Source organism: Lingula anatina, chromosome 2, assembly GCF_051362555.1.
Source record: "Lingula anatina isolate TDL-2025a chromosome 2, LinAna3.0, whole genome shotgun sequence".
Lineage (NCBI taxonomy): Eukaryota > Metazoa > Brachiopoda > Lingulata > Lingulida > Lingulidae > Lingula > Lingula anatina.
In genome coordinates, this window is record NC_141768.1 from 35,936,330 (window position 1) to 35,961,082 (window position 24,753).

The 24,753-nt window shown below is 42.9% G+C and overlaps 1 non-coding gene across 1 annotated transcript in view; it reads right to left on the reverse strand.

The window, feature by feature from the left end:
- LOC106178814 (uncharacterized) overlaps positions 1–24,753 on the reverse strand; it is a 106,002-nt gene that overhangs the window by 24,039 nt on the left and 57,210 nt on the right. Inside the window, exons 78-96 of the transcript XR_015332687.1 lie at positions 20,505–24,439; positions 20,058–20,232; positions 19,545–19,775; positions 18,733–19,097; positions 17,787–18,147; positions 17,280–17,579; positions 11,994–16,983; positions 10,449–11,764; positions 10,079–10,212; positions 9,583–9,766; positions 8,936–9,249; positions 7,087–8,734; positions 5,052–6,603; positions 4,688–4,791; positions 4,292–4,472; positions 3,862–4,026; positions 1,675–3,474; positions 1,217–1,378; positions 647–898 (exon numbers count right to left, since the gene is read on the reverse strand). This is a non-coding gene — a transcript (uncharacterized LOC106178814). The remainder of the gene's footprint in view (positions 1–646; positions 899–1,216; positions 1,379–1,674; positions 3,475–3,861; positions 4,027–4,291; positions 4,473–4,687; positions 4,792–5,051; positions 6,604–7,086; positions 8,735–8,935; positions 9,250–9,582; positions 9,767–10,078; positions 10,213–10,448; positions 11,765–11,993; positions 16,984–17,279; positions 17,580–17,786; positions 18,148–18,732; positions 19,098–19,544; positions 19,776–20,057; positions 20,233–20,504; positions 24,440–24,753) is intronic.

Below are 24,753 nucleotides of genomic sequence, written 5' to 3' on the forward strand. Positions count from 1 at the left end.
GTGCGCCATAGACACTGATCGGCTGTCGTCTCAGTTTCAGTGCACGGAAAGAAGCAACGGTAACACTAAGATTCCATAGTAAAGGTTATCTGGCCGTGGCAGACGCTAATCGTCGGCCGTCTCTCCCTCCGTCCACTCCCGTTCTGAGCGCCAGGATCGTTTTTGAAAAACGACACTAGTTTCTGGCTGCCAGAATCGCTTTTGAAAAACGACACTACTTTTGCGGCCCTAAACAACAGCACCGCTCTATCTATGGGCCATACACAGTGATCGGGTGAAAGTACGTGTATGCCTTTGGTCGCAATTACCGACACTAACACAATCATACATTATGGTAACTCTAAATAGATCGTCGGGAGAAGATAACAGAAGGCCTAGCGACGAACAGACAACTTCCGGTCAAAATTGACAGAATTCCATGAAATTCGAACTTTCGGAAGTTCTGAGCACCTCCATTTCATGAATTTCGGCCAGAACGATCTTTTCCCAAATTTAATTATTTTCTACTGTTCGAAATTCATGGCACATTACCGTATGTATGTATTTGCACATATGTAGTCTGAGCACGCACTCACAAACACATGCATGCACGCAGACACACACACACACACACATTGAACCATTTAAGGGCAAAACATGCTCCTACCTGGACAATCCAACTTATTACACAGAGCACCTTTGTACCCTGTGTCACACAGACAGGAGTTGTTGGAGCACCTCCCGTGTGTGGAACATTCAGTCTCGCAACCAGGGTCTGAGAAACAGGGGTTGCACTTGCAGTTCTGGCTAAAAGGAGGATCTTCATGACCATGTACACAAGGTAACTCACAGGAAGGACCCATGGAATTGATGCAGTTGGTACAGCGTGGCAGTGGAACAGCTTGTCCATCACAGGTGCCTGTGATATTATTAAATATCTTATTCATGGCCATTGAATATCTTGCTTTTATCATCTGTATCTACTGTTACTTCATACTTAATATTTTCTCTTGCATTTAAGTCACACACACACACACACACACACATACACACACACACACACACACACACACACACACACACAACACAATAGTAGTAAAATGGCAGTATTTTAGGTATATATAAATTAAATTCAGAATGCATTCAACAGTATGTAATAAAGTAATTGGTAAAACTTGAAAATACTGCCATGGTTGTGTCAGTGTTGATTAAGACTAAAGAATTAAACATTTCATACCTCTGTTGTTACAGTCTGGAGTACCAGGACAGTCAGGAACGTTACATCCTGCTCCTTTCCATCCATTGTCACATATGCACTTCTGGTCAGCAATGTTACATGACCCATGGCCACTGCAGTTGGTGAGTACACCTGGACACCCCCTGTAGGTACAGAGTGGGCCTAAAATATAACATAAAGAGTTTTTTTGTGAAAATAAATTGGCTTATAGATGTAGTAGAGATCAAAGAATAATAATATTTTGACCTTCAGTGAATCACAAATGCTTATAATAAGTGATTCATGGGTATTTGTTTCAGGTGATTAAGCTATGTCTAAGAAAGCTCTTTCAGAAACACAAGGAAAATATATTCCTTCAATTTCATAATGCAGACAGGTGTAATTTTTTGACTCTTTATATATTTGTACCGAAATTCTACAAAATAAATCAATTACTGCATAATAAGCATATCACTTACCCCACCATGCAGATTCACATTGACATGTTCCATTATTACATCCACCATGTTCATTGCATTGGAAGTCACACCCTGCCCCAGTATAGCATGGCTCGCAGACACATGTAAAGTCAGGTTGAGGTGTACCATGCAGTGCACTACAAGGTAGTTCACAGGCCAGTCCCATCCAGCCTGACTGGCATCTACACTGGGGTGGATCAACACTGGAATCGCATGTACCATGATCAGTGCAGTCTGGCAGGCCTGGGCAGTCAGGGATGTCACATCCTTCCCCTTTCCACCCTGTACGACAGAAGCACTGCCGAGTTGAGGAGCACTGCCCATGTGCACTGCATGATGACCCCAAACCTGGGCATTCTGGTTGATCACAGTATTTTCCCCACCATCCAGGGTTGATCGAAGATCCATTGGTACAATCACACTGCCCAGCTGCTGTGCATAAGCCATTTCCACCACATATCTGTAGGCAACTGACTCCATGGTGGCACTCATCAAAACAACTGCACTGTCCACTGTCCATGGGCTCCTGGATACCATTACAGGGTATATCACAGGCAGGGCCCATCCAACCCTGAGAGCAATTCTTACATGAAGGTATGGTTTCTTTTCCATCAACTCTGCAATCTCCTCTGCCACTACAGTTCTTAGGACAATCTGGAATGTGGCAGCCACTGCCCTTCCAGCCTTCAGAGCAGATGCATTTCCCTGTGGCTTTGATACAAGAGCCATGGCCTGAACAGTCCATGTTGTACAGCCCTGGGCAGCCAGGGTCAGCACAGTATTCCCCTCGGCCTCCCTCAAACCCACAGAAACATGTCCCGTTGGCAGTGCAGTGACCAATACCAGAACACAGTTGGTTGCATTCATACCCATGATAACATGGTTCACACAAGCAAGTATCATTATCCCGATCTACTGAACCATGGGCACAGCTGTACTGACATGCATCACCAAACCAGCCGTCAGTGCAGTTGCATTTTGGGGTGTCCAGAGGAAGGCAGGTACCATGGTCATTACACTGTTCCTTACACACAGGGATCTCACAGCCTCTGCCAGTCCATCCCCGGTTACACGTGCACTCTCTGGTTGCCCGGTTGCAATCTCCATGTCCAGAACAGTCAATCCAGTATCCTGGACAGCTGACGATTTCACAGAAATCTCCCCTGTAGCCTTCAAATCCGCAGTCACACGTTTCATTAGAGAAGCAAATATTACTGTGACCGGAGCATTTCATGTCACAAGCAAGTCCATTGTAGCACGGCTGACAGTTGCAAGTCCATATACCATCCTCTGTTCTATTTGGAGTTCCATAGACACAACGGAGTTCACAGCCATCCCCCATGTAAGGGTGCTGACAATTGACACATCTGGGCTCCTGGCCCTCTGGTGGTAGAGGACATTCACCCACTCCATGACAGTTTGGACTTCCAGGACAGTCCGGTTCATCACAGGCCTCGCCAAACCATCCCGGGTTGCAGTCACAAGTCCAGGTGCCACGGTTACATGTCCCATGATTGGAGCAATCGTAGGGCCATCCGGGACATCCTGGGAGCTCACACAAGTCACCTTTATAACCCATCAGTTTATTGCACTGGCATTTGCTGCCATCTGGTGAGCACTGGCCATGTCCTGAGCACTCTTCATGGCAGCCCACGCCACTGTAACAGGGTGGGTCACACACACAGCCTCTCTCATCACCATGGTTGGTGCCATTGACACAGGGCACATTGCAACTCTCTCCAGCCCATTCTGATGTACAGCTGCATATAGGTGGACGCCCTGGGAAGCATCTGCCATGACCTATGAACCAAGAACAGTTTACATTAGAAAATATTTCTAGTGCTGGTCATAAAGTTTTAGATTTTTTAAAAAAAATTTAATCTAATATTATTTTCAAAAGTTACATTCTCACAGGAAAATTTATTCTCTTCCAAAACATTCACAGAGCAGGCCACTGTTGTGGTCATATCCAAACACACCCACAAGTTTGTTAATTTTTGGTAACAAAAGAAGTGACATGAGCTTGACAAACTGCAGTCTGTGCATTCTGTTAACAAGGCAATACATCATGTATAATTCAACAGATATCATATTTACGTGTCATTCACATTTCACACTTTAGCTGGTGTAACGAAAGGCAATGTGTGTCATCCCAATTAATTTATCAATGTAAAATTGATAAATTACCTGAGCACTGAGATGGACAAGTTGGTAGGCTACAGTCATCCCCTGCCCAGCCAGGATAACATGTGCATTTCTCTACATTGCTGTTACAAGAACCATGTCCATTGCAGTTTCCATCTTTACCCGGGCAAGCTTGAATCTCACATCTTTTTCCTATCCAGCTATTCCCTGTAAAAATAAACATTTAAGGTAAACAATGAAATTTGCTTAGGAGTACTTTCTTGGGAAGACATCAGACTGTAAATCTAGATTGTGTAATAAATTTTACATGCTATAACAGAACTTATTTTTATAAAACTTATTCTTAACAGTAACATAATTATGTCTCAAATGTGCCTTATTGACTCAAGAACAAAAATTGAGAAATTTTCAATTAAACATTATTCTGTCAGGCATGCCCGTAAAAAGCTAAAAAAAGAGAAGCAACACTTACTAAGTTCCCTGTCGCACACACACAGTTTCTCAAGAGGGTCACAATATCCATTTCCTGAGCATTCCTGCTTGCAGTTGTAACCAGTATGGCAGAAGTCACACTGACAGTAAACCTGACCAAGTTTGTCAGTCATAACAGTACCATATTTGCATTCTTCATCACAGGCCAAACCAAACCAATTCTGAGCAAAATATGCAGAAATAAATGAGTGATGAAATTATCAAAATTCATAATTTTAGTTACTTAAATATTATAGCATATTGCAAAAAGAACCATTTTCTATCTTACATCTGTATCTACATATTGACAAAAAAAAAAAGTAAAAACAAATTGAATGTAAAATACATGTTCTAACAAATTGATTAGAAACCTAACACAAAGCACCTGGACACTCACCGTCTGACATGTACATCTGGCCTGGCCATCTGAACCTTCACAAACACCATGTCCACTGCAGTTCTTAGGACACAGAGGAACCTCACAACCAGGGCCTGTCCAGTCTGATATCAATTAAAGCAGGAAAATTTCGATAAAAAATATCACAAATATTAGAGTCTGTTGTTAAAATGTTTATTTATGTTTAGAGCTCATTCACAATATGTCCCAAAAATTAATTTAACCAATAATAATCCCTTTAGATACAAAATAATTAGTAAAATAGTGCAAAAGCTTTTACATATACAATTATTCCAAAAAATTTTGAAGAATACTATGAAGTACAGTTCAGTGCTCTTCAAGAATAATAGCAAGCATACTTTACCTGGGAAACAAGTACACTTCTGCTCAGCCTTGTTACAAGCACCATTTCCTGAGCAGTCAGTTCCAATTCCTGGGCATCCTTGGACCTCACATTTGCTGCCCCACCAGCCACTTTCACAGCTACAGTATGTCCCATTCGTACACTCCCCATGTCCACTGCACTCTGCTGTACATCCCCTGCCAGAATAACATGGCAGGCACTGACACACTCCGCTATTGGGAGGAGTTTGAACACCATAAGTGCACGGGTCATTACAATCAGGTCCCATCCATCCGTGGGTACAGTTGATACAAATCGGTGGGTCGTGGGCAGCCAAACAAAGGCCCCTGTCCATGCAATCCGGTTCCCCAGGGCAGTCAGGGAGCTCACAGCCGTCTCCTCCCCAGCCAGGGTAACATGTGCATTTATGTATGGCTGCATTACAGATGCCATGATCTGTGCAGTCTACATCAACACCTGGGCAGCCTGGGATGTCACACAGGTCTCCTCTCCACCCAACGTCACAGTCACACTTATCGTTCTTGACAGTCCCGTGGTATGAACACTCCACATCGCAGCCTATCCCCACCCAGCCTGGGTCACAGGTACAATTATCACTGCCTGGTGGATATATGGTGCCATGAAGACACTGGGTACCACAGTCCGCGAACATCCATGTTGGATCACACTGGCAAGAGGGAGGATCTGTGGTATCATTGCAGTAGCCATGGCCCGAGCAGTCTGGCGTCCCAGGGCAATCTGGTAACTCACAGCCCAGTCCTGTCCACCCATTATTACAGGTACACTCTGGTGGGTTACACTCTCCATGACCACTACAGTCTACGTCATCTAGGAATGTCACACAGAACACCTTTCCAGCCAAGATCACAGTCACATGTACCCGATTTGGATCCATTGATATAGACTGGGTTTGTAATGGTCCCGTGTTCTGAGCATTCCGAATTACATCCTACTCCCGCCCATCCTTCATAGCACTGACACTGCCCACTGTTTGGAGGCACCTGTATCCCATTTGTGCATGGGTCATCACAAGCAGGACCCATCCAGCCTTTCTCACAGTCCTGGCATACAGGGGGGTCCAGTGTGGGATTACAGTATCCTCTGTCATTACAGTTAGGCTCGCCTGGACAGTCGGGTATCTCACATGCTATCCCCTGCCATCCATTCCTACAAGTACACTTCATCTTTCGACTGTTACAGTTACCATGGCCGCTGCACTCCCATTTACTATCCCCTCTGGGACAGCCAGGCCGCTGACAGTATCTCCCCTTCCAGCCCACCCAGGGATCACAGTAACACCTGCCTCTGTCTGTGCAGTTACCATGATAGGAACACTCAATGTTACATCCCTTCCCATGGTGACAGCGGTCACTGCAGATACATTTTGTATTGTCTGTAGAGGCCAGGCCAAATTCGCAAGGGTCATCACAGGCTGGACCAAACCAGCCAATGCTACAGTTGCGACAGATAGGTGGATCAAAGCTGGGGTCACAGTGACCACGCCCATTACAGTTGGGTTCTCCAGGGCAGTCGGGCTCATTACAACCAGGTCCTACAATTTAATGTGTGGTATATAATCAATCATTTAAAAATTCATATCAATAACTTAAAGAAAATCCTAATGGAAATTTTATATTGCATACAGACAAATGCACGTGGCACTATGTTGGCAGTCTTTCCTATTCAGCTGAAAAAAAGGGACTTAGGGTTAGTGTAAGCTTGATGCTTACAATGAAATTTGTAATATTTAAGCAGGGTCTGAGGGAGCATATGAGAAAATGTGGGAGGCATTATGTCTTCATTAAACAAACAAAAATGTCACTATCTTACAGGCAATTAAATAACAGAAAGCATGTATTAATCCAGTTACATATAATTCAGAATGAACTGCACTAACAAAAACCTCAAAACACTGACCAAAGAAAAACAGATGGAAAAGCAACAAGCATTTATAGGATCCATCACACAATTTGAAACCTGTTTCTTTCTTATCTTTATAAAAGTTCAATACAGTTTCTTTTCTCCAGATTCTTACCTCTCCAGCCTGGGTTACAATAGCACACCTGCAGGGCAGCATTGCACAGTCCATGGCCACTACAGTCCTCTCCTTCTCCAGGACATCCTCTTGTGGTACACCTCTTTCCACGCCAGCCACTTTCACAGTAACACTCAGTTTTGTTATTACTGCTACAGGTCCCATGGTTATTACATTCAGACTCACAATATGTCCCGATATGACAACTGTCACAGCTACAGTAGCCGTTGACACACTGGCCATGTTCACTGCACTTCATCGAGCAGTTGGTGCCATGGTAGCATGAATTACAAATACAGAAGCCATACAGGCTGCAAATGCCATTACCAGAACATGTAGTGTTGGCATCGCACTGGTGCTCACAGCGGTACCCTACAAAACCTGCATTGCAATCGCATTGTCCGTGATCATTACATTCTCCATTGCCATTGCACGTTGTGACAGCATCACACTTGTACTGACAAGAATCCCCAATATAGCCACTGATGCAATCACAGGATTCAGATGTAAGGTTCCAAGTGCCATGGTTACCACAAGCTTGGCTGGCTGCACAGGTATTTATTAAGCCACTGGCACCATTGTTGTTGTGGGTGCCAATACCACCAGGGACATACCTTTGGTTCTTCACAACTTTCTGCATGTTGTGTACAGCATAAGTCCTAATGAGACCTCCACCTGCCCCAGCACCATAGTGATAGCAGCAACACCAGCTTTCATAATAATAATAACAACGATTACAGTCACTGGCACCATTACCTCCATCAGCATGAACATTGCCCCATCCTTCGATGAATCTGCTGTCTAGCCATATAGAGCCTCCACTTCCTCCTCCACCACCATTACTTGCTGTTAAACCTTTGGATGTAAAGGAGCCTTCTGCTACCAGCAGTCTACTTGCAATGACTTTCAAAGCACCACCGCCTGATCCACCACCTCCATGACTACAACTTCCTCCACCACTTCCAACAATACTTGGCATACAAGGATCATCGTACTTTATTCCATGACTGCATTTTGTCGATGATGAACAGGAAGAGCAGCTAGAGCAAGAACCACGTGCACCCTGGCCACCTATACCGCCATGTCCAGCACCACCACCACCACAGTTGCCACAGGAACTACCAGCACCCTCTCCTTGGGTGCCAGGGTACCCTGAATGGTCTGCTGTGATGATGGCTCTCTTTTCAGCCTTGAACAACATTGGGTAGATACGCAGAGCATCTCCAATTGTCACTCTTCCAGTGTAATCAACATCAAAGGTTTTCAGTCGAATCTGCATAGCATTGTCAATGTATCTCGTGTTATGGTCTAGAATGTCCAGGTTTCCATCAGCCAGCACTGTGAGAGTGGAATACCAGTGCTGCCCTCTTTCTGTACTTCCCTCAGAGCAATTCCTACATGTGGTATAGCTGTAGTGATTCAACATAGCTTTTCCTCGAATTCTGAAATCTTCCACCCCATACATTCCTCCTGCTAAGGTAAAGTATCTTAGGATGGTAAATTCTCTTGGTACTACAATCTCTCCAATGATGTCTACTCTTATATTTACATTGGGCTGAGCTACAGTGCCATGATCAATGATCAGAGTTTTGCTGTTTGGCACTACCAGGAGTCCTGTGCCATCTCCAGTTAAGAAGACTGTTGTGATCTGAAATAAAAATCATTGTCACATGAGAAGAAGCAATTGTTGTGATCTGAAATAAAAATCATTGTCACATGAGAAAAAAAGATACGCTGTGATCTGAAATAAAAATGATTCTCACATGAGAAAAAACAAAGATTACTTTCAAATACTCAATCTGCAAAAAATGATATTGACCTACACTGTGTAAAAAAAAAGTAAACTTACTGAGGGTACCAAAATGCAAGCCCTGTCTTTCAGCTCAATAACATCGATTCTCTGACCATCCATTTCTTCTACATGTACTGGGAAAGTACATGCATTCAGATTTCCCCTATTCCTATCTGCCACATGGAGACGCTGGTACATATCATTCCCAGTTATTTCTCTGATTAGTACAGTTCCTGGAGATCCATGTTGGTTTTTGTTACTGGATGGGTCTCCTCTTGCAACACCACCTAGTGCCTGAAGGGTGCCCTTGAAGGCCAGGGTGCTGTTGAGTAGGTTAATGACCAAATATCCCCCTGAACCTCCTCCACTACCTGTGGAAATTATACATGAAAAGTATTAGTAACATGTACATCTATGTATATGTATAACAGTTTGACAGTTGATTTGAATTTTTGTAAAGGTACATAAGCTTTGGAATGTTACTGTGTATTAAAATAAAAGCATAAAAATCAAGGAGCTGTTTATTTTGGTTATACCATGTATAAATTATTATATTAGATTTTCATAATTTGCACTCTAGTATTTTTGATACCACACAGTTACTCTCTCAATAACATGTAAAAACATTTTTGGCATTCAATCCCACAGTGCAAAATATATGTGTGTGCATTTGACAGTCTAAATGCATGGGCAAAGATACTTACCAGCATAAGTACCACCACTAACATGCCAATACCCATCTGTGCTTCCGCCATCTGAAGACACCAGGCCATAACCAGTGAGATCTGCTGTGTAAATAATGGCCGAACCACCACTGCCTCCACCTCCTACTCTTCTGGATGGCACTGAGCCACCATTGACACTTATATGGCCATTGACAGTGAGACGCTGAAATGTAAGTGTATCATGATCTACAACTGTCGTTATATAAATATCAGATGACAGAAATGGTGAGAAACATTTCAATTCAAATAAAGCTTACAGTGATGTCATAGATCAGTTTTATAAGGTCCATCTCTTCACTTAACTCTAAATCTGCTATTATGAATTCCTTCTGGTTTTAACAGACGGAAATGAACTTGAGCCATCATTAATTTACATACTTAGACCTAAGAAACCAATTTTCAAATTGTTTATTGATAATGTGTTTATTGAAATAAATTCAACTAAGCTGTTTTATAGCTTAATTGTAAAACTTACCCTTGCAGCAAAAAGATAGAGGTGTGATCCACCACCGCCTCCATAGGGGTACCCTCCACCACTGCCTGGTTTACTTGGTTTGTGCAACGCACCATAGGGAGAGCCACCTGCGTATGCTGTGTAGCCCTTGCCTCCTGTGAAATATAACAATTAATGTGCATTTTTAGCCAAACAGTTTAAGAAATATTTAAATAATCATTTATCATAACAATGCAATCTAATGTCTATTACCCTCCTCTTAAAATACTTGTTACTAATAGGAGAAATGTGTTATTTTACTCAATTAAAAGAAGCTTTAATTTAAAATTTATCCCAAACAATGTTTATTTTTCTTTAAAAAAACACTGATAAAAAACAGAAAATGACCAACCAGTAGAGGCATGTCCAGCTCCAGAGCTGGAATAACCTGATCCTGTTCCTCTTCCAGGTCCTGAATTCCTTGGATACCCAAAGCCTTCACCCGTGATCTCAGCTAGCTTTTCTACATCCAGGGATGTGACTGTAATATTGGCATACCAAGACTCTAGGCTTACAGAACTTCTAGATTTCACAATCAGCTCTGATAGCTGCACTGTTGGTACCACACTCCTATTTGGTGCCTGAAAGACCATCCTGCCTCCGTCACTGAGTACCACTCTCCCTATCCTCACCACTCCTGGTGTTGCATCATCTGTGAAGTCTTCAGTGTACCAATCAACCTCTGCTGGAACTTCAGCAGTATGGCCTTGGTTTATCAGAGTAAATTCACTGCCAGGTCCATGAATGATTAGTTCTTCAATGCCAATCATCCGTCCCTCCAAGATTGCCCTTTCTGTTCGAAGTATGGTAGTTGTTGGAAAGATGACTTCCCCACCATCATCAACATGGACACCACAAGGAGCATCTAGGTATGTGTGTGTTGACTCAACAAAGTGGACTATCACTCTCTGTCTACTCTGTACTCTGATTAGACCTTTCTTATTTCCTAACAGCTCATGGATGACAACGGTTACATTGTGAACTCCTGTTGGGTGGTAGAACTGTACATAACAATATCCACGCACCTGGACTTCGTCAAACTCATAAAATATAGTGGCATTTTCCATAACAACTGCAGGATGATCGACCCGCAATTCTCCATTGTCAATTCTCAGTCTGGTTCTCTCTGGGTCAAGGGTCGTAACATTGAGGCGAGGATTGTACTTCAGCTCTCTATATTCTGGTCCTCTTCTTGATTCATACATGTAAAACGTGCCTGGACCACCATCACTAACAGAATGGGTGGAAGATGGTCCACCTCGTCCACCATAACTGATGAATTTTCCTCCGTAGTTCATCTGGTAGTCAACATGGAGAGCAATTCTTCCACCAGCCCCTCCTCCCCCATCTCCAGTCCCACTGCCACCACTGGCATCTATCACTCCATGCCCAGTGATGTTAGTGGTTTCCACCAATACACTGCCGCCACTTCCTCCACCACCTCCATTTGCTTTGGCGTTGCCACCTCTAGCATCCAGCATGCCGTTGAGATGGAGAGTTCTTCCAACCTTCAGGTTGACAAATCCACCTCCTGTTCCACCTTGACCGTATCTCCCATTTCCACCCCCACTGCCAAAGACTCTGGGTGTGAATACAGATCCATATGCCACTTCTGTGCTTATAGTATTTGTATAGCCACCTTTTCCTCCATAACTCCCTCCAGAGCCTCTGATGATGATAATAAAATACTTCTTTAGCACAACATATATAACAATTACACTTTTTCCCTACAATTTTTAACAGCCAAAATGCTAATTACAAATTCCTGAAATCTTTTACTGCATTAAAAACTCATGACCTCTGAAGCATTTGACAGAAACAATATATGCTATATCATTACCATCATAATTTGTCATCATCATTAAAAAACATTACATCATGACCGAAATATTAATACCTGTTGTTGATTGTGGTGCCAGCCCCAGGTCCTGTCTCCGCAGGGTGACCAGACTTTGACACATCAATGATGGCCTGAGATTCCAAGTCTGCATCCCCAACATCAACTGTCCCATGGTTCATAGTCATAACCCCTTGGTACTTTATTTCCAACAAAGCTGAAGTCACAGTCAGGTCATTTAAGTTTCTTCTAAAATTCAACTCCCCACCCTTCTTCACTGTCAGCAAAGGGAATGTAATATTTCCAGGTTTTGTGATGTCAATGTAAGTTCCATTTTCAGTCAAGGCAGTCTGTGCGGTGGAGTAGAAATCAACTATGGCTTGGTCTTCTACAAAAAGATCGTGGACACCAGTGACCATTCCAGCCAGGTCAGTATTGATACCATGGAGATGGACAACAGCAGGGAAGATGACCTCTGCTCCTTGGTCAATGACATAACTGCAAGGGGCCTCTGTAACATTGGTGACAGATTCTACCACTTCAACGTAAACTTTCTGATTTTCTCTCAAATGCAGTCTTCCAGTTTTGTCTCCGATAAACCTGTGCACAACCATCTCCACTTCAGAGTTGTTGGGATGGTATATTATCAGACGGGAATGTCCTGTGAGCTCAAGTTCATCCAGCTCATAGTATTTGGTTTCATTCTCCATGAGCATACTAGCAACAGGAACCAACAGGCCTTCATTATCCACATGAACATACTTGTGGTCAACTTCAAGGAATGTTGTATTCAGCTTCTTCATGTACTTGAGCACTCTGTACTGTAGTGGTCTCAAGTTTTCTTCCACATATGTTGAACCAGCAGCAGCACCAAGGGCAAGATTATTGCCCTCTCCTAGGCCTCCCCTGTTGATAAATTCACCACCGTATGTATAGTGCCACCTACAGTGTATTGCAATACGTCCACCTGCACCACCCCCGCCTTGATCAGTCCCATCTCCTCCTCTCACGTTTATCTGTCCGTGTCCAGTCATATTTGTGGTTTTGATAACGACACTTCCACCACTCCCTCCACCAGAGTTGACACCAGTCGCATTCCCTCCTCGTAGAGCTAGTAGGCCATTCATTTCAAGGTAATGTGCATTGTTCCAGATGAGTAATCCACCACCAGTCCCACCTGTTCCACCATATCCACTACCACCACCACTGCCTAGCTCTGTGGGGATAAACACTGAATCATATGGATTGGTCACCATGTAAACAGCTGACCCACCTCCTTGACCACCATGAGAGGCACCATATCCTATGTTGCTGTGTCTAAACCCAGCACCTATTCCCATTTCTGCTGGGTGCCCTCTTGCATCACAGTGGAAAGTTCCCTGACTTTCTATAAAGGCATATGAAGTGAAAAGCTCTGCATGGTTCATGTACAGCTCACCTTGGTATTTAACATGAAGGACTGAGGAATGGACACTCAAGGTTGTGTTGATCTTCCAGAATCCACCAGTACCACCTCTCTTGACTTGGAAAACTGGGAAACTGAAATTGCCTGGTTGTGTAATTTCGATATAGGTGTTATTTTCCAGAATGGCTGTCTGAGCTGTGGAGTAGAATTCTACCCATGCACCAGACTCAATATACAAACTTCTCACGCCAGTTATTCTGCCAGCTAAAGTGCTGTTGGTTCCGTGCACATGGAACTCTGCAGGCAGTATGATTTCTGCTCCCTGGTCAATGATATAACTACATGGCGCTTCTGTCTTGTTAGTTACTGATTCTACTACCTCTACCCAGATGGTCTGATTATTCCTCAGATGTGCTTGTCCAGTTTTATCCCCAATGAAGGCATGGACTGTGACATTGACCTGGGCATCTTCTGATGGGTGGTAAAACAACAGCCTTGAGTACCCAGTAAGTTCCATTTCATCAAATTCATATTCTGTCCTTCCTTCTTCCATCATAACAGTTGCAGCTGGGACAGCCCTTCCATCATTGTCAATGTGAACATAGGTATGATCCACGGCCAGGAAAGTGGTATTCAGGAACTTGTCATACTTTTTATGTCTATATTCAAGCTCTCTTAAATTTTCCTCCTTGTAGATTGTACCTGCTGCAGCGCCATGAGATAAAGTTGCTGAAGAACCTCCATAGCCTCCATAGTCTGTAAAACGTCCGCCATATTGGTACCTCCAGCGGCAATGTATTGCTACACGGCCACCAGCACCACCACATCCTATGGTACCACTGCCAGCACCACCATTGACAGCAATCTCCCCATGGCCTGTCATATTTGTAGTACGTATGAAGATTGCGCCTCCACTACCCCCACCAGCATTAATTCCCTGACCATCTTGCCCTCTAGCAGAAAGCACTCCATGAAGTTCCAGTTTCTCCCCAATCTCCCAATACAGTAGTCCACCACCTCGGCCTCCTGTTCCTCTTCCATTTCCACCACCACTACCAAGTTCCACCGACCTGTAGACAGAGTCATAGGGTGTCCCTCCATATGGTGGGTAAGATCCGCCCCCTTCACCACCATGCCCTGCTCCTGTCCCAAAGCCTCCAACTGTAAAGCCAGCTCCAGGGCCTTCCTCTGCCAAATGTCCTGTACCGTCCAAATGGAATACACCTTGACTTTCAACCCAGGCATACGTAGAAAACAGATCTGCTCTGTTCATAAGTAATTCACCTTGGTACTTGACTCTGAACTCTGCTACAGAAACACTCATTGGTAATGTGACATTTGTGAAGTTGCCCTTGGAGTTTCTTTCAACAGTAAAAGTGGAAAATGTGAAATTGCCCTTAGGTGTGATACTAGTATAGGAGCCGTTGGCTAATAGTGCTGTCTGGGCTGTGGAGTGAAAGATAACATCTCCTCCTCCAGATATGTACAGATCCTGAACTCCAGTAATTCTACCAGCTAACAGTGTTCTTGTTCCAACAATGTATGCAATTTCTGGTAAAATTATTTCAGCATCTTCATCAATGCGATAACTACATGGGGCAAAGGTTTGGTTTGTCTTGGATTCTTCAAACTCTACAATCAGTACTTGGTCTTTCCTCACATGAACCAGTCCTGTTCTGTCACCAAGGAATTTGTGAATTGAGATATTCACAAATGAAGAGTTGTATGGATAATCTATAAGGAGATTTGCATGTCTTGTAAGATGCACCTCATCAAATTCATAAGCCGTCTTCCCTCCAGCCATCAATGTTGTGTACAGCCATGGTTCTTCATGTTGCTGATAGAATTCTGCATTCAGGTCTTCATTGTCAGCCTGTAGGTAGGTATGTGTTGCTGTGGTATAGGTCTTGTTAGTCGACTTATCGTACTTGATATCAGCATACTGAGGTCCTCTGTTGGTCTCTTCTTTATATACTGTACCAGCAGCACCATGTGGGATATTTCCAGATCCTCGCCCTCCAACTGATTTGAACTCTCCAGCATATTTATGGGCAAACCTGACCAGAACAGCTATTCTACCTCCACTGCCACCACCTCCACCATAGTACTTGTCAGAGGACCTGGATGTGGCCGGAGAACCTGCTCCTCCATTCACATTCAGTTCTCCATAGCCTGTGAAATTCAGCGTATCAATGAGGAGACTTCCACCACTCCCACCGCCAGCATTGATCCCTTCTCCATTACCACCTTGTAGCGTCAAGGTGCCATCTATTGTTAAGACTTCTCCATTCAGCCAATAGAGCATTCCTCCTCCTCTGCCCCCGATTCCATTATTACCACCATGGCCTCCACCACTTCCGAGATCCCTAGGTCTGTACACATTATTATGAGGAATACCTCCTGTATATGGCCAATGTGCTCCACCATGCCCACCATGTGCTCCACCAAACCCTATATTAAACCCATCTGTTGAGGTAGATCCTTTGCCAGATCCCATCTGCCCAGGATACCCTGTGTAGTTCAGGTTCAAGACACCCAAACTTTCTATATTGCCTGTAGTGGATACAATAACACCATGATTGATGTCAACTTGTCCTTCAAATTTGATATTGAGGAAGTTGACGGTGAGATATAAGTCATCAGTAATATTTCTCAACTCAAGAAGGGAGCCTCTCTGTACTATAACACTACTGAAACTGAGATTTCCTGCCTTGGTTATATCAAAATATGTATTGTTGGAAATCAGGGCTGTTTGGGATGTAGACATGAAAACTGAGGTAGCACCTTCAGCCATTATAAGATCATGGACACCAACAAGCAATCCAGCCATGATGGTTCGAGTACCAAGCATAACCAGAGTACTAGGAACTATGATAGTGGCACCTCGGTCCACCCTGTAACTGACTGGAGCAATGGTGTAACCAGTCTCTGACTCCACATATTCAACATACATCTTCTGCCCATTCCTCAGATGCACCTGTCCTGTTCTGTCTCCTCTAAATTTATGGGCTATTAGAGTACTGTTTCCTCCATGCATTTCCAGAACCACATGGTTATCCAACACTAGTTCCCCAAACTCAAAATGATTTCCTTCTTCATTCATAATCACGGTTGGTAACTTGCAATTTCTATTGACATTATCCAGGATTATCTCAGTATGGGCATCCTCCCACAGGGTTGAATTATCAGAGGTCTTAATAGCCTTTCTATAGGTAAGACCTCGATTGGTGTCAGTATAGTATATTGTTCCTGAGGCTCCGTTTTTGTCACGGGTGTTACAGGTGCTACCACTATCAGGAGCAATGCCACCATAGGCTATGTAAGAGCCAGAAAACTCTCTCAGCCAGGCAACATGGACGCCAATTCTTCCTCCTGATCCTCCATACCCATGCCCAGACCCATGTCCGCCCTCTGTGGACAGAGTTCCATGTCCAGAGAACAGGACTGTGGATACATAGACACTGCCACCACTGCCTCCCCCACTACTGCCTGCACCAGCATTTCCCCCTCTGCCCTCCAGAATACCATCTACATGAAGTGACCAGCCCACATACAGAGCAATGGTACCACCACCTGCACCACCATTGGAACCCCCACCACCACTGCCTGGGTGAACAGGGACAATGTATGATCCATATGCTGTACCTAAGAGCAGATAAAAAGTTATGTAATTCCACAGCATAGAGCAAACTTATAAATATTATTGGTACACTGACTGCTATATTAATATTAAGTATGTTAAAAGTTACATGAAAATTAAGCATACAAAATAGTTTTCTAAATTAGCAAACAAGTTGGCTGAACTATGCACCCAGTGAATTAATTTTCAGCAAATCTAGGTGGAGAAATGTCATACAAAACTTCACAAAATATCATTACTAAGAAGTACAACTTTTCCAAAATATTCAAAATAAAATACTGCATTAACTGTAAGAACTTACTAGCAGTATAGTTTACAACATCTGCCCCTCCTCCAAATCCTCCATGCCCTCCTCCTGTACCAAAGTTCTGTGCGTCCAGTATTCCAGGGCTGTTGCCTTGCCCTGTGTGGGGTCCCCTGCCAGAGACATCAAGCCTTGCCTCCCCCTCCAGATTCAGATTGCTGACCTTAAACACAATACTGGGAGCTGTCACCTTGGACTGGTATCTCATTGTGACATCTGAAGATTCTATCTGGACATTCACTGTGTTGATGATCGAGGCCCTGGCTTCAAGTTTCAGGTGGCTTAGTGTCAGATGTCCTTGAAACAAAAGAGTGATAAAGTTAATCTTTTAAGATACACATGAAAATTTTAAATCAAAGTTGCAAATGAAAAAATATATATTCTGATATAATTATAGTTATCAAAAATAACTATAGTATCTATATATATATAAAATATGTTTCAAGAACATTTGTTGGTTTCTCTTTCAGTATACATTTCTAAAAATAAATTTAAAAAGCCCACCTGGATCAGACACTTGATTGTACACCCCATCTTTGAGTAAGGCACTGGATGCACTGGGTCCCATGGTCATAGCTTTCCCCTCTGCTAGGCTCAGGTTCTGCACTCCAGCCAATAAACCATTCAATATCAAAGCAGGATTGTTGTCACCGCTAACTCTGAAGTCTGCAGGAAGCAGCAGCTCCCCCTTGTAGTCAACTATGTAATTGACTGGTGGTGAGGAACGGATATCAACAAACTCTGAATATTCCATGAAGAACTTCTGCCTTTCTCTGACGTGGATTGTTGAACTGCCATCGCCTAGTATCTTATGTATTGCTATGCTGCTTGACTGTTTTCCTAGATAGGCAATTTCCAGGATGATCTGCAAATAGTAATGCACATGAAATTATTCAGATATATGTTTAAATGAGAAATTTAATTGTTCATATAATTTTGTTATTTGTGCCCTCATGGGTGGTTGTTATCATTTTCCCAATGTTTATCCTAAGGAATAACTTACATCTTTTGCATTTGAATAGACTTTGTGACTAAGCACAACAAAAGCATGACTCAAATTTAGACTAATTGAATCTTTACAGTTTTTTGCTTATCAGGGAACTTCAAAACTACTCAGCTTTGTGTCTACAGAAATCAAATTAACTTATATTCTAAATCACTAAAAGTAGTACATGCTGTAATATTTGTTATGAGCCCTATCTTGCAACATTGTATATACTATAGAGCATATTCTATTGTACTATAATCTCATTTCCTGTAACTATATCTATAATGTAGTTGCACCACTGCTATTTTGTATGGCAAAGTGTAGTGTTTGTCCTTTAATGCATTTAATGTATTTGTGTCTTTGTACCTTTTTCAATGTTATTCAAAATGAAAGTATCAAACAAAAGTCCTTGATAAATCATAGTTTAATACAAAATATTACATTTGTAATTGCCACACTAACTTTTTTTTGTAGCATCATTTCATCAAAGGTGAAGTCTGCTTTCACATTGTACTCATCGCCCACGTCCTCCCTATCTTCTCTGGGGTTTGTCTCATTCAGTACAAAGGTTTGCGCTGGTACAACATTCTGGTTGTCTAGATACAGTCTTCTATACCAGGTTCCACTTCTCCAGTCTTCCAGATACACCGTTCCTGTGCCACCATATGCACCTCCACTTGTGCCACCGCGTCCGAGTGCTCTGAGAGAGCCACGATATTCATGTGCGTCAAATGTATGGACTGATATTCTTCCTCCAGAGCCACCTCCAGCCCTGTTGTTACCCTGGCCTCCCATAGCTGACACTGTACCATGGCCTCGGAAATGACCTGAAATATAAAGACACTCATTTATTGTTTCAAAGATAAAGTCATTGCTAAATGTGCTGAGCGGAAAAAAGTTAGGTTGTTGATATCAAAACAACCATGTTGCAGATTAACCAACCAGAGATTGTCAAGGTACACCTCTTTCTTTGACAAAAACTAGTCTTTTTATATAAATTCAACCAAAAAAGTTTAGAAACATAGATATTTTGGATAATTATAAAATAACCATATGAGCTAAGGTAAAAGTATTCACCAAATATTGATGGATAATAACACACTGAGGATTTTCCTGCTATATTACATGTTTTTTAAATTACTGTAAAAGTAATTTGTTTCCAAAAATGTTTGGTCAAGTGTATAATATCACAACAAAGGGCAGTAAATCATCAATAAAAGATCCTGCAAGTTGGATAATATCGGGATAACAAATTTTAAATAACTGAATAATACCTGCTGTTATCCATGAAGCACCACCACTTCCTCCACCACTATTCTGCCTGCCATCTTCACCGTCCACATTCACTATGCCATCCATGAGGAATATTCCCCCTACCACCAGTCTTGTACGACCACCACCCCTGCCTCCCTGACTGCCACCACTGCCAGTGCCTCCAGAACTACCAGCCAGTGTTGGCTGATACAGAGAGCCATATGGATCTCCTCCAGGTTGCTGTGAGGTGTCTACAATAAATACCAGCTTATATAATATTTACAATCATATTTGGCCAGATGACCATTTCTTAAAAAGAAATATAATATGTATAGTTAGTACATAAAGTGGGGTATATATACTTTTAACCACATTATACATCAAGTAAAGCTTGTAGAACAAATTTAAAGTAAGCTTAATAGATCTTAACTAGATTGTGATATCATTAAAATGATATTTTATCACCTTCATATAAAAGAGTTATGGTAGTCACAAGAGTGCTTTTTATTAAAGAGGCTGACATGTTTACTTACCACTTCCTCCAGTAGATGCATAGCCACCCCCAGTTCCAGGCCTCATCCCTCTCCCTGGACCTCCATCCTCTGGACCTCTGCCTTTACAAAGTAAGGTTGACCCAGGTTCAAGGAACATGTCAGTGGCAAACACCTCAAAATACTCAGCACTGAAGCTGCAGGAATATTTCATATCCTGGAAAAAATACAAATTTCTTTAGGTTGTACTAATATTTTTAAGATTAAGTGTACGTTCTTGAAAGTTTCTGACCTTTATTTTATTTCTGAAGTGATGATATCTTATGAATTGACATCAGTATATTCCTATCTTATTTTTCACAAATATAGTATTTATTTCTTGAATAATGGTGAACCCGTTAAAACTTCAATACAGTTATCAAACCAGTACTTGTATTCGTATCAAAGTGAATATTGTGCAGTGTGAATTTAGAAAGCTCATGGTCTTACCAAGAATCCAACAGTAAACCTAATCCCCATAGGAGGAGGGAAGGCCACACTGGATCCTAAACCAAACTCCAGGCTGGCAAACCTGAATGTCCCAGGTAACTCTGCATACAGTGTCCCATCCACAACCACTGCACTGTGTGCCTTGGGTCCTACCATCACTTTCCTTCCAGGTGCTATCCGGAGATGATGTACACCAACCAAGCCACCATACCACTTCAGAGCTGTCTCCCCTTTGCCTATAATGTATGCCATGGTAGGGAGCACTGCCTCACCACCTTCATCAATCCAGATATTGGCCTGGGTTTTACTTGATGATTTCTTGGACTCAATCACTTCTAGGTAATAAGACTGGTTGGCATGGATGAGAATTCTGCCTGTCAAATCACCAACGACTTTGTGTGCTGTGACATTCCTGCTCTTTCCATCATCTGGCATTTGAATTGAAGCTTGCTTTGTAAGGTGTATTTTATCAAATATGTATGCATATGTGTCTGCTTCATCCAAGGTGTAGTCCTGGACCCATCCTCTGTTATTATTATCAAGCAGCAGTTGGGAATAGCTACGGCCCTCCCTGATATCCTGCAGGTAAAGTGACCCAGGTCCACTATGCTGGGATGAAGATGACCCACTTCCACCATGGGCAACGTAACTGCCTTCAAATGTGTTCTTGGTAGATGTGTATATGGCTATTCTGCCTCCAGAGCCACCACCAATTCCATTACCACCTACATTGAGAAAGGCACCATGTCCATTCAGTTCCAGAGTGTTGATCCAAACAGAGCCACCACTTCCACCGCCTTCAGAACTGGCAGTGGAACCATCCTGCCCACTAGCTGTGATTGTACCATCATTATGCAGGATTGTTGCTATGTCCATATAGATGGCACCACCTCCCTTGCCTCCCCCACTAGAACCACGCTCTGTGGGCCTGTACAAGGTACCATAGTAACTCCCACCTTGTGTCCCACCTCCAAGGCTGGCATGACCAGCTCCACTGCCACCTATGCCTGCACCCACTTCAGAATCTAGGGTATCCTCTGGCCTGTCTTGGGAAGCCACAGTCAGGGTAGCACCTGTCTCCACATTTAATTTGCTACACAGTAGTGACATACTTTCTGCTGAAAGCACTGACCCATACTTCAAGTCTATCTGGCCTATTTCAGTTTTTAAATTCAGGTCTGGTGCAAGTTTGAAAGTTGCATTACTTTGAAGTTCAAGGGATGCGAATGTAAACTCTCCTGGTTTGTTGACATTGAAATATGTCCCATTTCTGTAAGCGGCTGTATGGGCATCATTCCCAACAAACACATGTGAATATTGTGAAACTATCAGGTTTTCCACATTTAAGATAATGCCGTTGGTATCAATGGAAACTACTCTCTCTGTGCCTGGTACTTTTACACCAGCTCCAATGACTACCATGGTAAAAGCTCCCATAAGTTCTGAGTCCTTATCCAAGAAGAAGTTTGCCTTGGCCCTGAAGACATTGCTTTCCTGCTCATTGTATTCTATGAATAACTTCTGACCAGAATGCCCATGTAACAGACCTGTCCTGTCTCCATTCAATGTGTGTATAGTCAAGCTGGCATTGGACTTTCCAGAGGCAACATGAAGGGATGACTGACGGGGAATGTGTACCTCATCAAACTCATAGTGCTCCTGGTCTAATTCATCCAAGGTGACATACTTAGAGATTGGTCTGTTTCTGTTGTCTATCATCAGCTTGGTGTATGGAAAACTGTTCCTTATTTCTTGGATGTAAACTGTTCCACTTCCTCCTGCTCCATCTGCATTTCCACCACTGCCACCAAAGAAAATGAAATCCCCTTCAAATTTGTCCATATGATCAGTATACACAGCTATCCTGCCCCCAGCACCACCGCCTCGTCCACTGGAACCTCCATTGGCATCCATTTTGCCAAAGCCATCTACCTCTCTGCACTTGACCAAGATGCTACCACCACTCCCCCCACCTGCTGCAGAACTCCCTCCGGATACAGTGAGAGACCCATCCAGTATCAGATCCACTCCTAGATCTAGATAAATCACACCGCCACCCCTTCCAGCAGTTCTGATATCCCCATCTCCACCTCGGCTACCTGGTGATGCTGGAAGATAAATGGTTCCATAATAAGTGCCACCATCTGTGTTACTATACCGTCCTCCATAGCTACCATGCCCAGCACCAGTATTGATTGAACCAGTGCCTAGAGTGACATCTAGTGTCGAAGAAGTTGACCTGTCTTCTGCTGCAGCTGAAAGTGCAGCCCCCACCTCAAGATGGACCATGGTAGAGGATATATTGAAGAAGTCTGCCAGGATTCTTCCACCATACTTAACATTGATGTCTCCTATATCGAATCTGGCCCCCATGTTTGGCTGAAACTCAAATGTGGACCCTGGATACATATTCAGCACTGCCACAGAAATGGTGCCGTTATCACTGAGGTCAGTGATTGAACCATCAGATGTGATCAAAGCACTCTGAGCTGTTTTGGTCAGATAAACTTTTCTGTTTTGGCCAACTATAAGATGGAGGACTCCCACCAGCTTTCCATCCAGGTGTAGGGCTGGAGATCGTTGGCCTATGATCTGTGTTGTTTCTGCCATCACTGCTTCTCCACCTTCATCAACCCTTATGCTAACAGGAGTCTTTGTACTGGTTTCATTCTCTCCTATCTGCCTTTCAAATATCACTCTCTGTTCATTACGGATGTGCACCAGGGCAGTGTTATCTCCTATCAGCTTCTTGATATTGAGACTTCTGGCCTGGTCATCATCCTTCATTTGAAGTAATAGAAAATTGGAAATGTGTAATTCATCAAACTCAAGATCAAGACTAGCCTCATCCAGAGTATGGTAGAAGGCTGTCTGCATGTTGGAGTTGTCTATTCTTAGACTTGTGATAGTGCTGTTATCTTTGGGTTGCTGGGTATATATTGTACCAGGACCTCCGAAACTAGTTGCGGAGCTCCTTCTACCTTGCCCTCCAGAAGCAGACATTGTCCCAGTGTACCTGCTCTCATTCTGCAAGTAAACAGCTATACGTCCACCGCTACCAGCTCCCTTTTCTGAATTCCCGCCATTAGCTGAAAGATGACCTATTCCATCAAATTGCTTTGCCTTCAGCCATATGCCACCACCACTGCCAGCACCAGCAGTTTCACTGTCAGCACCTTCTGCTATGAGGTCGCCATTAACTGTCAATTGATTAGCAATGACTTTTATGAAGGATCCTCCCTTGCTGCCGAAGCAACCTCCTCTTGTGCCTGGTTTATCTGGTGTGTAAAGTGAGCCGTAGGGTACAGCTGCATCTGCAACGTTTCCAGAGTTGACACCACCAGGACTTGCATAAGCGCCACCTACAACATTGCAAACTCCTGTGGAAGATGTTGCATTAAGCTCAGACATTCCAAGTACACTTAGAGAGGCTGATTTATCGAGTATCATTTTCTCTGCTGTAATATTGATATGGTCATATTGGAGTTTCACATGCCTCTTGATGTCAAGGTTGCCTACCACTAGATTCAGTCCTGCTGGAACTATAAATGAAGACCCTTTCTTCACAATCATTGACAAGAAATAGTAGTCATCAACTGTGCTAGTTTTAACAAAAGTTTCACCATTCTGCACCCCAGTGTAGCCATTCTCTTTGAATTCTAAGATTCCATTTTGTTGTAGTTCTATATTCCTCACACCTATTCCTCCATCCACTATGATTTTAGTGTCCACAGTCAGGTCATCAGGAAAGATGACCTTTGCTGACCTGTCCACCTTAAAGTGAACATCAGTGACCATATGGTGATTTTGTCCCTCCATAATCTCCAGATGCAATGTCTGCTGTCCTTCCACATCAAACCAGGCAGTGTAGTCACCAGCAATGTCCTTCACCATGACGTCTGTTCTATTGTCTGCTGCTCTGGCTCGAGCATAGGCTGAAGAAAATATTGGGAAATAGTAGACCTGATTTTCTCTTAAATGTTTCACAACCACTTGAAATAATCAGCAAACATCATTAAAACCAATTTGAAATAATGAAAAAGGTGATACCTTATTAGTATAGATGGAAATTTCTAAAAAATCATTGTCAACTTGAATAAGAACAATTTCACAATTTTCATGTGCATTTTGGCATGGCATTTATATTATATGTGGATGCAAAATTACTGATAAAACTTAAATCTCTTCTTCAAAAACATGGAAAGGGAAAACAAAATGAAAACAAAAAATTAGTAAACTAGGTGACTCG